This window comes from Lineus longissimus, chromosome 18 (genome assembly GCF_910592395.1).
Source record: "Lineus longissimus chromosome 18, tnLinLong1.2, whole genome shotgun sequence".
Lineage (NCBI taxonomy): Eukaryota > Metazoa > Nemertea > Pilidiophora > Heteronemertea > Lineidae > Lineus > Lineus longissimus.
The window spans coordinates 8585240-8601090 of record NC_088325.1 but is presented as its reverse complement, the minus strand read 5'-3'; the positions used below and the strand labels follow the sequence as shown (position 1 = coordinate 8601090).

Here is a 15851-nt window from a genome sequence, read left to right as displayed (position 1 = left end):
AGTTTGACATTTGCAGGGATACCTTGTACATTCTACAACATAAGTAAAGCAACACAAAATAACGAAATTAAGTTAAAGGGATATTCGTTGACAGTGATTAAAATACCCGATGGCCTCTATGACCTAGAAAGCTTTTCAAAGATGTTTGCAAATGAATTGAAAGAAAATAGTTTAAGCAAAAATGTTGTTAAGTTTGATGTTGATGAGCCCACTGGTAGGACAGTAATGAAGATGCTTAAGAGAAAAAATGGGGAGTATATCCAGATCTACTTTCCTGGTAAAAGCAATGAATTATTTGGCTTTAAACCGGAATGGCCTTACCCCTTAGATGCTGATATCTTAGATGAAGGCGAATTAACAAAGGGCCTGTTTGTGAGCGATAGGCCCATAAATTTTAGACCAATGGACTATTTTGTTTTCCACTGTGACATCGTCAACAATGTAATGAGCAATGGCAAGCCATCAGATGTCTTAGCCATTAGACCGATAAAAGAATCTAACTTTGGAGACATGATAGCATATTCCTTTGGGGATAACATGGAAATTCCGTGCAAATCAAGTGTTGGCAAGTTGAATATTCGCCTAACAGATGAAAACAATGACATTATCGACCTTAATGGTTTTGATGTACAGTACCAATTGACCTTTACTCACTGCGCCTGATTTTTTACTCACTGCGCCTGATTTTTTTACTCATTTTGGCTAAAATCACACTAAACTAAATGGCAGGCTTAGCTATGATGATTGGTTCTGCGGTGGTTAATGGTTTAGCCTTCACCGGTTCTGGATATCTTTTTAAAGCACTAGACAAGAATGGCTATGAGGATGAAATGAAGAGACATAATTTAGCTCAAGAGCAATTGCAAAGAGCATCCACAGAATGGGATGAGCAGAGGAAAAGTACCATTGACTTCGTTAACCTTGAATTAAAGAGAGAACATGAAGCGGCAATTGACTTCAAAAATGCCGACGCCTCACTTTCATTGTACAACAGTTTAAACCCACATAATGGAATTACCATTCCTAGACAACCGCAATTGAGCGACTACTACAAGCCCAGCGATGAAATGAAGAATTACGAATACCTTTGGATCATTTTAGGATTGAGCGTCTTGGGTTTTGTGATTTACTATTTCGTTGGAAAGAAGAAAAAAGACTAAACGTGAATAAAACCATATGGGTGTTCTAGTCTTATGTTTAATTTAGATCCTTTCGTCTTCTTAAGGGCATCTATGTATTTTTGCCTCTGGTCTTTAGGGATAACACTATTTTCTTCTAAGGCATCTTTCATTGCCGATTCATCCTTGTTGAAAAACAGGACTAAAACCCTTATGTTCTCTCTGAAGTCCTTAACAACAGAGTTGTACTTCTGAACGAGTAACCAAACAGTCAGATTGTAATGCCTACCGGAAAAGGCAAGATTACATAACTCAGACACCTTCTTCTTTGTGTCTCTCAAATTAGCACAGTCGTCAATGATGAATAATGTCTGTGATCCTTCGAAGGCCATGGTGGCAAATTGAAGCACAGGGTCTAAATTATTGGCTACAGCAATTGGATTGACAATGAAAACATTCTTGTCTTCGTAAATCCATCTCCTATTGTACGTCTTGTTTCTGAAGTAAGTGGGACAGAAAATGACTATGTTCTGGAACTTATGACGATATTCCTTCTCTAAGAGGTCAAGAGCAAAATGAGTCTTACCGCAATTGGTGACTCCTGAAATCAACATGTTGTGTGGACCGAAAACTAGTATGTCTTTTGCTTTCATTTAAATTGCCCGATATCAATTCAGAATTTAAATTGCCCGATATCAATTCAGAATTTAAATGAGTAAAACAGAACTAAAAGACCCAGACAAAATCGAACGGTATCTGAGAGATTTGTACTTCAATCCTGAAAGTCCTGTGGCTTACAGTTCATTAAGTAAGATATGGAAAAAAGTAAGGGAAGATAAAAAATTGATCGGACATCGTCCTGAGAGCATAGCTCTGATCAAGTACAAGGAAGTAAAAGAATTTCTAGACACACTACCAACTCACCAACTACACAAACCGGCCATTAAGAAATTTACGTTCCGAAAGACAATGGTATCTTACATCGAATGGCAAGCAGATATTGTGGACATGCAAAAATTTGAGAAACAGAATAAAGGCAACAGATTCATTTTGACAGGAATTGACTTATTCAGTCACTATGCTTGGGCTATGGCCGTTAAGAGCAAGAGAGGAGAAGAAATCAGAGATGCATTTAAAGTGATCTTTGAGGAAGCTAAACCAGTTGTTGCTAAACCAATGAAAATCCAATTTGATGAAGGCAATGAGTTCTACAACCAACACTTTAAAAAACTCTTGAGAGAAAACAACATTGAGTGGTTCTCTACATTTTCAAGTAAGAAGGCAGCAGTTGTGGAAAGATTCAACAGAACTTTAAAGGATAAAATGTGGAAGTTCTTCACCGCAAAGGAAACTGACAAGTTGGTCGATGTCCTAGATGAATTGGTGAGCGGGTACAACAACTCATTTCACTCATCAATAGGGATGAAACCAATTGACGCCAGAAAGAGGGAGAATGAAGGAACTGTCTGGTACAACCTTTACGGTCTACATCTTAAAGAAATATTTGGTGACCCGAAGTACAAGGTTGGCGACAGCGTCTGAATTTCAAAGTACAAGACTATTTTCGACAAAGGCTACTTACCCAATTTCACTGAAGAAGTCTTTCAAATAAGACAGATCATCTTCACTCATCCTATCATCTACAAACTTGAAGATTACCAAAAGGAAGAAATTCAAGGATATTTCTATGAGGAGGAATTAAGTTATGTTCCCAATCCTGACCAAATAGAATACAAAATAGAGAAGATAATAAGGCGCAAGACAACTAAAGGTAAAAAATACGGATTAGTGAAATGGAAAGGTTACAGTGACAAATTCAATGAATGGTTACCAATTTCAGGAATAAAAAGTCTAAAAGCCTAAATCATAAAAGTCTAAAAGCCTAAAAGACTAAAAAACCTTAATTTAAAACTTTTTATCCTTTAAATGGAGAGTCAAATGGAAGGACAAACAACAGTGAACTATTATGGTACTGTCAATGTTTATCGGTATCCTGTTTATCAGTATCCTGTTAATCGATATCAACCAGTAGTTTCAGGGCCTACATTTAAATGTGTTAAGTGCAATGCAACAAAACCTGAAAGTGAATTTGATAAGAACAGAAGAGGCAAGTTACTGGATTATTGTAAATTATGTGGTTCCACGTTAACCAAGAAATGCGGTAAATGTGGAGAAGTGAAATTACTAAGTGATGGTGAATTCGGTAAAGAAGGAAAAAGACGCGAATGTAGAGCTTGTTTTAATTCATACTACAAAGGTTATCTTGATAAAAATGGAAATAGAGATATACAAAACTTGAGAGTTAACATCAACAGAATAGCCAAAGGTGAGTGCCCTGATAACTCGAAATTACATCTAGGTTGTTCCAATGAGTTCTTCATGGATTGGTTAGACTACCAAAGGGGTCTATCTGCAATAGGACAAAGTCCCGAGAACAGAGTTCGAATAGGACAAAGTCCCGAGAACAGAGTTCGAATAGTAGATGAAGAGTTGGATCATGTTCTACCAATCAAGGAATTCAAAGATCGCCCAGAACTGTGTTACTCTTGGTTTAACATTCGGCCAATGTCTAAAACACAAAACAGGCAGAAGAGTTCCACAGTCGACTTGGGTATTTTCAAAGAGCAATTGGGCCGCTCAATTAACTTTATGGACAATAAGCGTAATGAAAACTGGTTTTACTATCGAGACCAAAACGTGATAAACGAGTGGGAAAGGATAACAAACAAGTATTTTTGGGATAACCCAGAGTTTAACAATATGCTTCTACTTAATCAATTTTTAAGACATTTTCAGACATTTCCTCTGAATAAATGAATAGAACTTGGGGTTACACAAAACGACCACGTAATTGGAAAGAAAGATTAGAACGATTTCATAGAGAATTAGAGGCAGAAGTAGAGTCAAAGTTGGAGCCTGAGCCCGAAAAACCTTTAAACCCTGTTGAGCCTGCTATGGTCGAAAAACCTGCTGGGCCAGAAAAACTTTAAAATTTAATGTACTTCAAAAACCTGTTGTGTCTGCAAGATCAACACTAAACACTAGAAATGTCAGAACAACTGATTCTAGTTATTCCCACTAATTAAATGGATAGAGACAACAAGGTTTATCCAGATTTAAGTAATTTAAACTCTGAAATTCATTTAAACTCTGAAAGTCATTTAAACTATGAAAGGTCTGAAAAGCATACAGAAAGTAACCCTCAGGCTTTCAGACTACAACACATATGTGAGGTTAAGAGTTTCTTAGAAAGCGAGATTGAATTTAGAAGAAAGATATTTTCAAAGTACAAAAAAGCATTTAGCGTAATTACTGGCATTAGTCATAGTCTTAATTTTGTAAGCGTTGCGGCTGGCTCAGTTGGTGTGTCTGCACTGGCTGGTGTCATCACAGCACCAAAAGGTTTTGCACTTGGTGGAGTGACCATTGGTAGCGCCATTATCTCCTCAGCCCTAAGTTGGAAGAAAAAAGATATCCTGAAGAAAATTGAAAAACATGAGAAGATTGGAATGTTGGCAATTTCAAAACTTAACTCCATCAATGATCTGGTAAGTAAGGCCATGAGTGATTCGCACATTTCAACAGATGAGTTTACCTTGATTCTCAAAGAAAAGGAAAAATACATTGCCATGAAAAATGCCATCAGAAAAAAACAGAGGGAGGCAAGTTCAGCTGTTGATGTGGAATCTTTAAAGAAGACTTTTTTAGAAGAAGGAAAAAAACTGGCACAAACAGAGATGATAGAGAAACTGAAGTCACAGTAATGGTGTCACCACTATTGGTGTCACCAATGATTAATCACCATTATCACTATTATCCTCAACCATTATCGGTACCATTACCAACCACTGATTTACTAGTGTCACCATCACTGGGATCAGCATTATTGCCATCAGCACCCCCGATGTATGTTGAAAGTGTCTGAAAATGCCTGAAAATGTCTGAAAATGTCTGAAAATGTAATTTAATAATTTTTGTTATCCTAAATAGAAATGGTTGATAAAAATGAGAAAATACATTGTTCAACATGTAACAAGGAGATATCATACAGCAATCTTTCAGCACATAGGAAAACCAAAGGGCACCAAAGAATGAAATGCCATCAAAGAATGGAGTTAACAAGCCAGTCAGACTCGAGTTCTCGTTGACTGTGTTTACCTAACCCTATTCTACTCCAAGATACCAAGAAACTTGAATACGAGCTACGCTCTCAGGGCAAAGTCCGATTCGAGGCTAAGGAATTGGAGAGCATAAAGAATGTGAAGGATATCGAAGTGGTAAAAGAATTTGGTAAACCAGTTGTTACCATTCGTTTGAAAATTAGCAAACAGGCAAAACACGTTTTCGAGTACAGAGGTAAACTGGAAGAAATTCTTTTCAAGCTAACTGATTACCATCATAAAATAAGTATTTCAGTTAAAGCTGAATTTGACAGGTCTGGCGAAAAGGTTATCTATCCTATTCAATCTCCAATGGAAAGCATAATTTCAAGAAACCAGGCAATTAATGCCCTAAACAGTCAATTGAACTACATAAAGGACGCAATTGAGGAACGATACTTCGAAGGAGTGGCCTGAGTTTAAATGAAATCAAGTCGTGCGATCTCACGATATGTTCCCACAAGAAATGTAAAGTCGGTCACTACACTAGTTTACCATTCCGAACTAAAGCTGTCATTAATGTGAAATCAAATGATGAGAAATGTTTTCTATGGAGTCTTTTGGCTGCCAAATACCACGACAGCATTTCGTGTGAGTGGCAAAAAGGTTTTAATGCAACAGAAATTAACCCCTACAAGATGTATGAAAATGAGATTAAGATCAAATCATTTCCTGTGTGCGTTCATAAGGATATCCCTAAGATCGAACAAGACAATGGTATCAAGATTAATGTGTCCAAGTTAGAGAACGAATGGGCTAAAAGCATTTATGCCGCAAAGCTGGAACCACTCTACCTCTCTAAGAACCATGATGATGATGATGTTATCGATCTGTTGTATTTCAAGGATCATTTCATGTACATAAGAGACATAAATCTATTCTTCAAGACTGACAGGAATAGTGTATTCATTTGTAGGAGATGCATGAATTACTTTTACAAGAAATCTACACTAGAAAGACATAAATTGAAATGTGGACAACACGATTACTGTAAGATCAGTCTGCCTCAACCGAATAGTAAATGGTCACAACTTAAGTTTGAAAAGCACTCATTCAAGAACAGAGTTCCATTTGTAATATATGCTGATTTCGAAGCGATAAGCACAACAGTCAATGATAATACAACTCAGACAGATACCACTAAAAAACTATTCAAACAGATTGTGTCAGCAGTTGGAGTTTACGTTCACTCTGACTACTCACAAATCTACGCCAGTGAGTATCTCTGTCACAGAGGTGCTGATGTAGTTGACGTTTTCTGTAACTGGTTACTCAGAATGGAAGAGACGTTCTCAACTCTACTGAAATGCAACATTCCTCTCACCAACATGACAGACGAAGATTTGGTGAGATACTCACAAGAAACAAATTGTTACTACTGCAATGAATTTTTAGGCGAGGACAGAGTTCAAGATCACAATCACTACAATGGAGAATACAGAGGTGCTGCTCACAAAGCTTGCAACTTGAATGAGAAGAAAGCCATGTTCGTTCCAGTGTTTTTTCACAATCTCAGTAATTACGATGCTCACCTCTTCATCAGAGAATTGATGTCTAGGTCAAACAAGAAACTAAAGCTTCTTGCTAAAAACGCAGAAGAGTACATTTCATTTGAGTTAGGTTGTCTAAAATTTTTAGACTCTTACAGATTCTTACAGTCTGGCTTTGACAACATCACCAAATCTATGGAAGATGATGACTTTAAGATAACAAGACAGTCTTACCCAAATCCTGACGATTTTAAACTATTGAGGAAGACAGGATCAGTGCCTTATTCATTTTACACGTCACATGAAAGTTACAGTGTTACTCACTTAGAGAAGTCTATGTTCTTTGATGAATTGAAGAATGAAATGGTGGATGATTCAGTTTACCTAAAATCCAAAAACATATGGGATCATTTCAATATCAGAAATCATGGAGAGTTCATCGACCTGTACCTCAAAACAGATGTTCTTTTGTTAGCTGATTTATTCGAGAAATTCAGGGACGTTAATTTAAACAATTTCCAGATCGATCCTTGTCACTGCTATTCAGCACCTGGCTTGACCTGGTTGGCCGGATTGAAACACACAGACATAAATCTCGAACTTCTTACCGATACCGATATCGTACTTACTTTTGAAAAGGCAATAAGAGGTGGAATTTCAGGTGTGATGGGAACAAGACATGTCAAGGCAGATGAACACCATAAACTACTCTACATAGACGCAAATAATCTCTATGGCTGGGCAATGATGGAAAGTCAGCCTTACGGCAGTTTTCAAATGTTTGACGATACCATGATCAAAGCAAACATAACTTATCAGGATATCATGTCAATTCCTAAAGACAGTAAAGTAGGATATCTTTTCGAAGTAGATTTGGCTTACCCAGAGGAAATCAAGTTCAAGTCAAAGAACTTTCCATTCTGTCCAGAATCGCTTTTCATAGACGACGAATTAAGTCCTTACCAGAAAGAGTTACTTGGTGACGAGAAGAGGTCAAGGGTAGAACAAGCCTATCGGCGTCTGATTCACAATGTGGTTTGTGAGGAGTGTCATAGTCGTCAACAGTGTAGCTTACGTATTTCGAAGACCAGTGGAATTGGCGGCGTCAAATTATTAGTGAAATTTATAATTTACAAATTACAAATTACAAATCGTTTATTGAAACCGTGTAAAAAGTTACATTTTACATAAGATGAAAGTACAATGACCATAAGCATGATGAACTAAATAACTGGTGTGATGCAGCTGGAGGAGTGGACAATGTCACAACCAGGGTTCCTACATTATATACAGTGGAACCTCCGTTAGTAGACACCTCTCTATTAAAGACAACCTTTCCAATAAGGACACTAGTTTTGGTTCCAAATTGGTTGTTTCCATTCAATTTTGACTTCTCTAATCAGTCTTTGGGTGTTCCGAATGCTTGACACATTTCGAACATGTTTTGGTTGGAAACAACCCTCAATCTTACACTTATGGCTGAATGAATGACAGTGCATTTTCGTGAAAGCTCGGTGACGAAATGCTGCGACACTATTCGTCACCAACATGTTTGATGGGTGGTGCCATCTGCACAAAGGACGATGAATTAAATAACTGATGTGACATTGTCGCTGCATTTGCAGGTGTCCACATCGAGGAGTAGATGATGTCACTACATGTACCAGGGTTTGTACTTTCATATACAGTGGACCTACTTTTTGTGGACACCTTTCTATTGAGGACAACCTCTTTAATAAGGACAGTAGTTTTTGGTTCCAAATTGGTTGTTTCCATTCAACTCGACTTCTCAGTTTAGGACACCTCTCTGTTAAAACAGCACTTTTCAGTCCCTGGGGCATTTCTGGAAATTTCATGCTATAGAGCAATTGGTTCAGCTAAGTGACAAGAACAGTACTATAAGACGGTTTTAAAAAGTTGAAAATTATTTATTTAAATGACATATGAATGGTTCAGCAGTAATTGGCAGTGTGCATTATGTAATGAAATATGATTTACATAATATAACATTTTTGTGACAAATAGTACAGATGATGGATAAATCGATACAGTGGATAGCTGTTAGAATATGCAATACATGCAATAGCATTTGTTTTTATTGAGATTTTGCGAGAACCAAGTGGTATTTTGACAAGATAATAGAAAGCCAATAACACTACAAGAACATGACTTCAATACATTGACATTGTAGTACTTGGTATACTAAAAATATTCAAAGATGGGTATCTTGAGTTAAAGTACAAGATGTATGAATGAAGGAGGCACTCTGGTAAGAAATGGTGTCGCTAATGAAAGATTAGAACAGTCCGTCTCAACCTGCCAAGCTCAGAGCGACATGCGCCTGGTTTTGCTGTGACGGGTCACATATACAAAGTTTACATAAAACAAGATTTGTATGTTTATTTAGGAGGAGTACAAAAGTTGTATATAAAATGCCGACTTCATTATGATTTATAGGACACAAAATTTGACATGACAGCATTTTATAAAATATGAATAATCTATAATGAGAATAGTTTTGTAGCACCAATGATTTGAAAATACTGAATTTATTTATTGCATGAATAGAACACAAAAAACACGATGATTACATGATTGTCACATGCGTGAAATATATTGTCATGGATGGGCATTGGGAACAAAAAGAATTGCTGTTATCCGCTGCATTGGTAGCGATTGCTTTAGCTGATTTTCAGAAACTGACAGGAATGAGAATGTTGATATAGTGTTGAAAAAATATTTTTATAACATACATTGCATTCAAATAACACTAAGAAGTAGACGAGTACTAATTTCGCACACTTGAAAATATTTGGACATTGACTGTCACTGGTAGTGGTAGTAGAGTAATTACATGCCATCAGCAGCACTAATTCAGACAGTTTTCGCTGTGCTTCAGTAACTGACTGGAATGACTAAGTTTGATTGTGCTGAAATGATACATAATAACGTACATTGCATAAACAAAATGATTACAAGATTTGTACTGTCTTGAAATATATGGACAGGGACAGTCACTGGAAGTTTGACATGCCATCAGTTGCACTGCTCCCGACAGTTTTCACTGTGCTTCAGTAACTGACTGGAATGACTAAGTTTGATTGTTCTGTATTTGCCTCCATTTGGATTTTGTGAACAAAAGTTACTAACCTTGTGTAATTGAAGTGTCGAATTCGCCTTGGTCGAAATGATAATACAGTAAATAAATCTATTGAATGTTGCTGAAAAGAAAACACTTACTACGTTAGAAGCCATGTACATGATAACACCACCACCACCATTATCAATATCATCACAAGTCAACTGGGGAATATGTGTGATATTTGTTCAAAACTTGCGTATATGGTATTTGCAGGTCTATTGTATTGTAACATATTTTTCACTTTCAAAATTAACTTTTTTACTAGAAATTATGAATCAATACTAACCGTAAGAAGCGTATGAAATTACAGAAGGCCTTCGTCGAAAAATGTAATGTACTTGTACTCATTCGTGTCATTAAACCTGAAAGCAGCACAGCATAACAGTGAAATTACCGTGACATCAATGGATGTCAAACTAACGTAGTGACGTAAATTTGAATTCGAAGTGCACAAATTCACAATTAAGGTTTCGAACACATTGAGAACTGAAAAACTTCATACAAATGCTTTCACACCAATGATATGATTGTGGCGCTCCTGATGAGGTATCGCCCTCTGCTAAGCAGCTTTGGTCGTAACTAGGGTAAATGTTTTTTTCAAGTGATATGAGCGATGCAATACCTTAGTTTCCACCAGCGCCACGTAGCAGTCAATGAAGTTGTGCTGGTACTCCATTAACGTCATGCTTCAAATTTGAAGAAATTAATATTACCTTCATCAAGTACGTAATAATATTACACCTGGCCTTTGTCGAAAATGTAGATCTCAATGTAGTCTAAGTGTAATGAAAGAAAACATCAATGTGACAATATGGTCTACTATGTATGAGGGGGAGAACGGGTATTTTCGGGACACTGGGATGGGCCGAAAATAACTGTCGGGATTCGGGATAGACACCCTTATTTTAGCGGGATTCGAGACAAGCCGTGTTTTGGGTCACGATTCGGCTAAAATTGCGTATTGGGAAACGGGATAAGCCTTTTTTCCTAACGGGACGTCGAGACAGTTACCCCCCCCCCCCTTCCCCGTTCCCACCCTCATGACATGTAGCATTGTTTGTAGGCCTATTGTTACTCACAATCTATTTTTTTGTAATTGATACTGGTAGTATCAATGTGAAATATGCCACACGTTGGGAGCATGCAAGGCCTAGTACAATACACCATCATCACAATCAAATATTTCAATAATACACTGTCAACGAGAATGAATGTTCAACCATCAATCACGTGCATTGTAGTAGTGTACATCCCCCATCCCATGACGGCTTGCGCCCCGCTGACACGACGCAAGGAGGATACCGCGGTGACGTCACGGCTTTTCCAAGATGGCGCTGCATATTGTAAACAAACTCGATCCACGGCCAAGGGAAAATCAAGTCATCAAAAAAGTTAGATTTTTCGCATCAAGTCAGAGTTATTAGTACTTTTCTGCTATGAAATAAGTCTTCAGACAATAAGCTATCATTTGAATAATGAAAAGTGCTGTTTTGATGGGGAAAAATAGGGTTTTTTAAACCAAATAGCCGGCACCGATCTTCCAAAATTAGCGATGGTTTCAAAACAGTCTCCCAGATATGGGGCAATCTCTTCATTATCATAATGGGATGTGGAGGCATGTTTACAGATTTTACAAGTTCGAGACCTGTAATACCTAAAACTCGCATAGATCCCCATAGATCCCCTCTATTTGTCGAGTTAGCGCCCCTGTAAGATCATGCATTTTCGGACACTAGAACGAAATCTTCCTGCGGATATCGCGGTTTCGGTGATGATTTAAGGAGAAATTGACTGTTCTTAGAGTTGTATGGGACAGAAATGAGTTCATACTTCATGAATACATGAATATATTATGATATGGGCGGGCTTCTAAGTCAAAACAATAACAAACTCAACTGCATCTCTACTGTATATTGCGTAGTGTATTGCCTAGTGTATTTCGTAGTGTATTTTAGCGGAGACATTATTTCCGCACTTTGACCACGCCAAACGTCTTTTTTATTCGTGGAAGTTAATCTGCTCTGTAAATTTTATTTTACACAGGAAGAATCCATACTAGGTATTGCAAAATTTCATGTCTATTGGTGTTTTTGTGTACAGGAGCGCACCAGACAGTGAGACGTGGAGATGTGTTCAGTGCTGGTGCTGTCAGTAGACTGAATCTGATTGGCCAGAGCGATCACTAATATGGGTCGGGATCACGTGATGTGACGTCACCGCGGTATCCTCCTTGGACACGACGAGCACATGGCTGAGCCAATCCATCGCCTATACACTACTTTACAAAAATCGACACCTACTGAAACTTTCACTAATTATTCTCTGAAATGTACTTTATCGTTACATCAATAAATGCACATTCGAATTTCAAAACTACCACTTATTTTTGCCGTGAAACTGACCTGAGTTATCGAAACACCGTCACTGCGAAAAGAGGAAGAAGCAGGTCCGCATTTATAGAAATATTGCTAAATATAATTGTCAAAATGTCGACCAAATTACCAATTAAATCACAATAAACTTATCAAATGTTCACTCATGCCTTTGGGTGAAAAAATACTGATTTTTCAATCATTCTCAATTTTACAAATCACCAATCACAAAAAGAAATAATGATGCAATTACCCAAAATAGATGAGATTTGACCACTGGTATAATTCCGCCATCTTGGATATCGGCATCGTCACCACCACTTCAAATTCTAAAGTCTTATTCAGGCCTAATATGTGTCACCTGCTGTGGTAAAATGGCTTGTTTTATCAATAAATAACAAAATATGATCTTTGTAAATAAAATCGGAGATCTTCTGGTGTGTTTTTATGTGAATTTATTACGAACTATCAATGCAGCGCAGGGCAGCCATCGTGTTCTCATGCGTAGTGGCGATGCGATAGCCATCCGCGGCACTGCTTTTCAAGATGGTGGCAATTGCCCAGTGCTAGAGGCGTTGTAAGGAAAATTGAGAGCAGGCCCCTAATGAATGAACTCTCAACGATATCGATATATTTTCGTAATTCCAGCACAACTGTTCACCAATGAACGTCCACCGACAATCCCACTTAACGAATATTAATATCAATTCATATCATGTATCATAAAACGCTTTTATTTCATTTTAAAAAGAGTTATCGAGTGAACGATGACCTCCTACCGTACCCTCGAAATAAACAGCCAAAATGACCACAAAAACACCTTTTTAGAAAAAAACAGCGATTTTTACGAAATAAATGTCATCAGAGACGAAACTAGACACTAATTTAGCTAGGTATGCACAGTAATAGTACCTGAAGTGATCGATTTCAAGGAGAAAATACACTGAAAACAACTTTTCAGGAACAGAAATAAGATCACATTGTGAATAAAAATTGATCCTCACACAGAATGACAAGACCAACTACATTGTGCATTACAGACTTTTACAGTTTTACTTAAAGCAAGGAATGATACTGAAAAAGATCCATTCTTTCATCAGTTTCAAACAATCAAAGTGGTTGAAATCATACATCGACTTCAACACTAAAAAGAGGATGGCTTCTACTACTGATTTCGAGAAAGATCACTTCAAATTAATGAACAATGCTTTCTCCGGAAAGACATGTGAAAACGTAAGGAACAGGGTAGAAATTGAACTGGTGACAGATGGGGAAAGTGCCAAGAACTTCATGGCAAGTCCCAGGTTTTCATCGATTAACATCTTTGACGAAAGTAGCGCGGCAATTTGTATGAGGAAAACATCAATAAAGTTTAACAAGCCAATCTACATAGGAGCTGCAGTACTGGAGTTGTCCAAGCTGCTGATGTATGAATTCTACTACAACATACTTCAACCTTACTTTGGTGAGAAAAACATAGAACTTCTTTATTTGGACACGGATTCTTTCGTTTTAAAGATCAAAACAGATGATTTAACAGCAGACCTCAAAGAGTTAAAGGATCACTTCGACTTCAGTAATTACCCAAAGGATAATCATCTTTACGGCACTAGCAAGAAGAAAGTGCCAGGCTACTTTAAGGATGAGCTTGGAGGAGACGAAATGATAGAATTTATTGCCTTGAGGAGTAAGATTTATGCGTACAGAACCAAAACTATGTCTGGAGAGCAAGGCTCGACTAAAAATCAAGAAACAAAGAAATTGAAGGGAATCGCTAAGAATGTAGTGAATAAGTCTATTACATTTGATGACTACGTTGATTGTCTTGAAAACACTAAGACTTTTAATCACAACATGCGTCATCTGAGATCAGAAAAGCATCAAATGTATCTGGAAGAGATTGACAAGAAAAGCTTAAGTCCTTTCGATGATAAGCGTTTCATCTTAGAGGATGGCATCTCTACATTGCCTTTCGGTATGTACTATGAAAAATACATTGATTACAGTGATTTAATTAATGTTTAACCTTAATGAATATTTAACCTTAATTAATGTTTAACTAATTAAATAGAAATGGACTTCATAATTTTTGAGAATGAATGCGATGAAGCCATATTTGAGCTTAACTTAACAGACCCATTGAACATAAAATCGATCACTTTGAAATCGATAACTTTTTACAATTCGTGGTGGACAAGCGATATCCTGCCAGCGAGTGCCAAAGTATTCATGTTTCTTTACGAAGAGTTTAAGCTTAAAAAACCGAGGAATGCAACCATAATGGAACAGTGCATTGAAGACATTAACCATACACCTGGTGCGACGCCAGATGAATTTTGTTTGAATTTTTTAGATAACCCATCTATTAGAACAATGATAAAAAAAGACAATCTGAATTTCCACTCTCTCGTCATTTTAGTTTAAGTTCGTTTTGTGAGGAATGGCAAACATACATAAAAGAAAATGGAATAAACCATGTTAAAATTTATTGTGACAAAAATTGTCTAGTCCTTGAACTTACAGAGGACAAATACTTTGACCTTGATATCATATTTCATGATGTTGCAAATGATACACCAGCTGGCAAAACATTCTCCTCACACATTGGTCATGTGGTAAATGAATGGTTCGGCTTTAAACAAGATGCGTTCAACAAGAAAGGAAAATACTACTCCGCCAAGCCACTTAACTTTTACAGAAAAGAACTATTCTTAAGATCAAATTTGGTTGACAAAGCTAAGACCCTCTACAACAATAAACCTTCTGACATTTTATGTATCGTTCCTGTTGAAGATGATGATCAGGTTAAATACCAGAGATATGAACTCAATTGTAGCCAATGCAAGAAAATAGTGAACAAAAAATGTACAAATCAAGTCAAATTTGAAATCAATGATGAGAATGGTAAAAAAGTTAATTTCAGAGGTAGCTCAGTTACTTTAAATTTTTCACTTGAAACTAAGAATAGTGTGTTTGAATGATTCTACTCCATTAAACTAAGATTACATGTTTTAGGAGTTCTGTTATCTTTCCCTTCTGGTTTACTATCTTCTGGTTTACTATCCTTTAATTTGCTCACTTCTGGTTTACTAGACTCTCGTACCTTCTTGTTAGTTTTAATCTTAGGATAGCAGTAAATGATGACTGCAAAACCAAATGTAGCTAAAATGACATACAGTGTTGTACTCCTGGAACTTCCAGTATTTGTGGTAACCTCAGGCTCTGGTTGAGTTAAACTTTGTTCGGGTTCATCGTCTTTCCTGGGTTCATCGTCTTTCCTGGGTTCATCTTCTTTCACAGTAAACCTCTCCTTTTTTGACTTCTTGAATTCCTGAGATCTTTTACCTAATTCTCGAGACCATGCAATTTGTTTTTCTGATCTTTCTCTCTTAAGGGGCTTTTCACTGTCTGTCACTCGAGCTATGCTCTCGGTCTCTGCTCTCTGGACTTTGTCCTGATCCACTTCCATGTTCGGTTCCACTCCCATTTAATCTTATGAAATTTTCATTTTCATTAGCAGATTTTGTTTCTTGACAATGATCAGAATGTAACCATTTTGTTTCATAGGT

The 15851-nt window shown here is 37.1% G+C and overlaps 1 protein-coding gene and 1 long non-coding RNA gene across 2 annotated transcripts in view; both read right to left on the bottom strand.

Moving 5' to 3' along the window:
* The window catches only part of LOC135502097 (ankyrin repeat domain-containing protein 50-like), a 357552-nt gene that overhangs the window by 221052 nt on the left and 120649 nt on the right, over positions 1-15851 (bottom strand). The window lies entirely within an intron of this gene.
* Positions 8241-10832, bottom strand: LOC135502553 (uncharacterized). The gene is made up of 3 exons (XR_010449796.1): positions 10197-10832; positions 9919-9989; positions 8241-9698 (listed from the first exon to the last, which is right to left on the bottom strand). It is a non-coding gene; the product is annotated as an uncharacterized LOC135502553 (long non-coding RNA).